We start from the raw sequence: 5,052 nt of genomic DNA on the forward strand, positions 1-5,052 counted from the left end.
TTTTAAGTAAACACAATAAAAAAGCAAAACATCCAAAATTTCAAGTTGTTTCGAGGTGGTTCTAATGACAAGGAACTTGAGTAAAATGTGCCACATTGTGCATGGTAGCTGAAGAGAAAATGTGTGAAATTGGGAATGCTATTTTCATAATTCAGAGGCAGGCAGAGACAAAAAAAAAATCTAATTTCATCATTTTGAGAGAAGGCGAAACAAAAATGCTCCTGTGCTTTCATAAGATTTTTCTCCTATTTTAGTCCATACACTGAGGCTTCTGAAAGTTCCATTTGCTAATAACTTAATTAGCAATTCAGGGTAGTTGGGTCTGCAGCCTAATGCTGTTGTTGGAGTTGACTTTGAGAATGAAGGCAGCCCAATTTGTTGAGTGATTCGCATCTCTACCAACTGGCCCGCGAAATCTAGAAGCATCACCTGGGCTTCCCCTTGTTAACTCAAAGCACATCACAAGGCTCAGATTGATGTCTAGGGCCCCTGAGCTCTCTGCTCGCTGCCCACACAGCAGCTATAATCATATTCTGAGCATGGGGAGTTTAGTTTTATCTAAGTACTCCAAATCCACCGTCTCAAAAAGGGATGCTACAGGACAGAAGTGTCTTTTATTGAAATGAGCTGAAAGCATTTACATCCACAAGAAAAGCTGTGCTTTCCCAAGGATACTCAGTCATGACTAATTGTGTCTGATGCCATGTGCATAACGCAAATAGCATTTGGTTTGGCTTTCACAGTTCTTAAGGGAAAAAAAGGTACATTGTATACAAAGAATCAGCATGTTCCTTTTCAAGATGTATTTATTGTTTCTGGGGATGATACCTGCTTTCTTTCTATTTATGATTCTAGTTCAGTTTCCTTATATGCTTTTTTCTCTTTCATTTCCAGATTGAATTGTGATCAGAAGAGCAAATGGAATTACATTTTGCAGAATCCGCTGTTGATTCATATATAAATTTCAGAAAATGTTGAGACTGTCAGGAGATTAGCATTTCTTTCTCGAGATGTTCTCTGTTTGTTATCCTTCACACTGAGCGAGATTAATGGGCATCAAGAGATGGGGGCACATAAGGACGCATATATTAACCCAGCAGTTCTTTCCTTAGTGCAAGTGCCATAAATATTCACAAAGTTGTTTGTGTTATTCTTCTTTTCAGTTCTAATTTTTATTCTCCTGCTATGTCTTTTTTTTAACCTCAGAAGTGGTATTATATAATTATCATTCTTAGTGTTGTGTGTGCCACATTTAAGTGGTTCATTTTTTCTAACAACTAAAGATTGACCATCACTTAGCTTGCATGGATCTTTTCCAAATATTCCTCAGTTGCCATAATTTGGTAAAATGAGACACCTTCTTAGAAAGCTTTTTTTTTTAAAGCAAATTAACTATGTCAGGTTTATTTCATTTTGTTTTGATCTATGAATTAGTGTTCTATTTTCTGGTATAAAATAATTACAAAATGAGCTTAAATGAGCAGACCCATGGAAAATCTATCTGTATAACTCAGTCCAATATTTAGTCTATGAAACATTATTTTGGTTAATTTCATGATATTCCTGTGTTATTATTTTAGTCCTGGACATGGCACCTAATATTTAGGAAACTTTTTTAGCCAAAGTTCAATTAGAGAAGCAGAATCAGTAGTAAATATATATGAAGGGGTTAGCTTTCATGATTGTAAGGGCGGCCTAGGCGAGTCCACAATCTTTAGGGTTGGCCATCAGGAAGGGAAGAGTGGACCTCTCAGGCTGAGTTAAAGATGCAGTACACAGATAGAATTTCTTCCAGGAAACTTCTGTTCTGTTCTCAGGGCTTTCAACTGATTAAATCAGGCCTACCCAGATTATCTAGGATAATCTCCTTTGCTTAAAGTCAACCAATTATAAGTGTTAACCACACCTACAAATGTCTTCACAGCAATATCTAGATTAGTTTGACTGAATAACTGGGTATCTTAGCCTAGCCAAATTAACACATAAAACTGACCATTAAAGTCCAACACATATCAACTTGACACCCCTACACATCTCCTTGAAGTATGTTTACCCTCCAGATAAAAACAGTAACAAAGTCCTATTTTCCAGCTACCATGATACAGCTATCCTGTGCACTACCGAAAATGCAATAACCATTTCCCTGGAGGAAGATGCACAGTCAATAGGTAATTTTTACTCTTCTCTTTTGATATCCTGTATCTTAAATACTGTGATGTAAAGTTAACTATTACTAATACATCTTATGTTAGATGATAAAAAAATGAATGGGAAGGAAAAGAGAAAAAATGCTTAATATATCTCTATCTATCTATATACAAACACATTCAAGCAAAATAAGGAATAAATGATTAAAGATATTACAGTTCTCATTTCTGCAACTAGTCACAAGGTTATAGCTAATATTTATAACCACATTTCTACTATCATTCCAGTACATCAGGTGGCCATGGCTCTTTGCTTGTTGAGGTGACCTAAATGTTAATTCCTGAAGTGCCTGGGCCATTAGCAGTCTTACCTTAGTTGGGTTGATGCAATTTTCCATTAATTTAATCACGAGACTGGCAATACTAGAAAATAAGTTAGTGATCTCCTGTATTCCAGCCATATTCTTTCTTACCTCCATTGTATAGTGGAAATTAAAATTGTGCAAACCAATCTCCCCTTGGTGGTCAGGATCAATCACTCCTGTCAGTACAGAACTCCTTTCTTTGCTTGTTGATTCAGAGATATGAGGAGACCAAAATGGACCATGACACTCTTAACTTATAGTTCAATGGGGTCATTGTTGTGCCTCATGGTGGAAGCATTTCTCCCTTTGGGCTAAGACATCTAAACCAGCAGAGTGTAAAGTCACAGGGACAGAAAGGAAGGATTTTGCTAATGGCAGTAGTGAGTGGTGCCACTCTCATTTCCACCCCTTGATTCCTAGACATGAATACTGGCTATGGAAAAAAAGAGCACACTGTGTGTGCTGTCATTAATTTAGAGGCTATACAGCCCCAAGGTGGAGATTGCCACAACCCTGCAAGGTATAACCACTTGGCTGATACTGTAACTGAATCTTCAAAAGACTGTAGCTCTATTCGGTCAAGTCAACTTATACTTGATGATGAGGGACATGGTACAACTGGTAAATTCAATGAACATGGACCCATTGCTAAACTTAATTTGCTGCTTAAGAAGTGATCATTACTTCATTGATCAGAAACAATGCTATCTGGAATACTGCAATGGTGGATAGGCATTCTGTGAGTCCACAAATAGTTTCGACAGAAGCATTTTGTGCAAGACAGGTAAATCCGTATTCAGAATAAGTGTCATGCAGAACACAGTGCTGCCCCTTCCATGAGAGAAATGGTTCGATATAATCAATCTGCCAACAGGTAGCCGACTGATCACCCTGGGAAATAGTGCCATATTAGGGAGTCACTGTTAGTCTGTACTGCTGGCATTGGGCACCCAGCAGTAGCGGTAGCCAGTTCCTTTTGGTGAATTGAAGTCCATGTTGCCAAGCCCATGAATCACCTCCATCCCTGTCACCATGCCCACTCTGTTCATAAATTCCAGCAATAGCAGGAGTGGCTGAGAAAAGAGGCTAATTGGTATCTGCTGATACGTCATCCTATCCACTTGATTATTAAAATCCTCCTCTGCAGAGGTCACCTTTTGATGAACATTCACATGGGAAATAAATATGTTCATAACCTTTGCCCTTTCAGCAAGTCCATGTGCGTTTCTCTTCCCAGCACCTTCCTGTCACCAATTTTGCTATAACATTCCTTCCTAGTCTTTGACTAGTCAGCCAGATCTTTGGCCACAGCCCATAAATCAATATATACTCGTACCTCTGGCACTTGTTCCTTCCAAGCAAAACGCACAGCAAGGTGCACTGCTTCAAGCTCCGTCAACTGGGAAGATTTCCCTTCACCACTGTCCTTCAGCAATGTCTCAGGAAGGGCTTGGAGCGCTGCAGCTGCCTGCATGCCATGCAGGACCCTCTGTAAAACATTCCTGAGTTTTCTCTTGCTCAGTCGACTAATTATGGGAAACTACCCAGGCCATAGGTGTGGGCTGAGAAAGAGAAGCTAATGAGGCAGGAGTGGGGACTATGTGCATTGCACAGCCCCCTCGTGTAACTTGCTTGTGTCTTCAGGACTTGCTCTAGTTCAATATCATAGGTATCACTTTTATTTGAAACCAGAGTGCTGCCCAGAATGCCCAACTTCATGGCTTGGTGGGTCAGAAAATACTCAGTTCCTGATGGGCAGCTCAGGTTGCGTTGTAGCTTGGTGGCAAAAGCTTAAGCATTCAGTCTCTACTAAGGCCCAGGAGCAGGTCAAGAGGCGTTTCTCAAAAGGAGAGTCATTATCTGCAGAGGATGACAGCACTTTTCTCCAAAATCCTGAGTATTCTCTGTGATTCAGCTGTAAGGGCCTGTCAAAGCCTCCATGCAGCATCTCAATCTGCCACTCACACACACCCTTGCATCTGCCCCAAGTGGCCCATCCATGGAAGCTTGCCCCAGTCACAGAGCCTTCCTTCCTTCTGGACTCTAAAGCAGCAGCTGTTCAGGCCACTCGGTAATGGACTGGACTAGCGTACTTAAAGCAGGAATATGTTGCCTCCAAAAGCCAAAGAAGCACACTAAGCACTGACTCTCTTTTTTGGTTGGGCCAAATGCGACAACTTATCTTTTACCTTAGAAGGGACATCTAACATGCTCATGCCACTGAATTTCTAGAAATTTAACTAAGGTAGAAGGCCCCTGTGTTTATTTCCCACCTGTCACATGCAAAGGGATTTATTGGAGGGAACTGGTTTATGTAGCTGTGGAGGCATGTCCAAAATCCACAGAGCAGGCCATCAGGAAAGGCAAGATGAAATTCTCAGGATGCGTTGAGGCCACTGTTCTGTTCTTAAGGCCTTTCAATTGGTTGGATAAGAGCCATTCATAGTATCTAGGATAATCTCATTTACTTACAGTCAACTGATTATGACCTTGAATAACATCTAGATAATATCTTCACAACGGCACATAGATTAGTGTTT

The 5,052-nt window shown here is 40.3% G+C and overlaps 1 pseudogene; it reads right to left on the bottom strand.

Moving 5' to 3' along the window:
- Positions 1–3,178: 3,178 nt before the first annotated feature.
- On the bottom strand, positions 3,179–3,986 carry LOC113619283 (uncharacterized; annotated as a pseudogene).
- Between the last annotated feature and the right edge of the window lie 1,066 nt (positions 3,987–5,052).

This window comes from Aethalodelphis obliquidens, unplaced genomic scaffold (genome assembly GCF_003676395.1).
Source record: "Aethalodelphis obliquidens isolate GAN/ISIS:26980383/991018 unplaced genomic scaffold, ASM367639v1 scaffold6, whole genome shotgun sequence".
Classification (NCBI taxonomy): domain Eukaryota; kingdom Metazoa; phylum Chordata; class Mammalia; order Artiodactyla; family Delphinidae; genus Aethalodelphis; species Aethalodelphis obliquidens.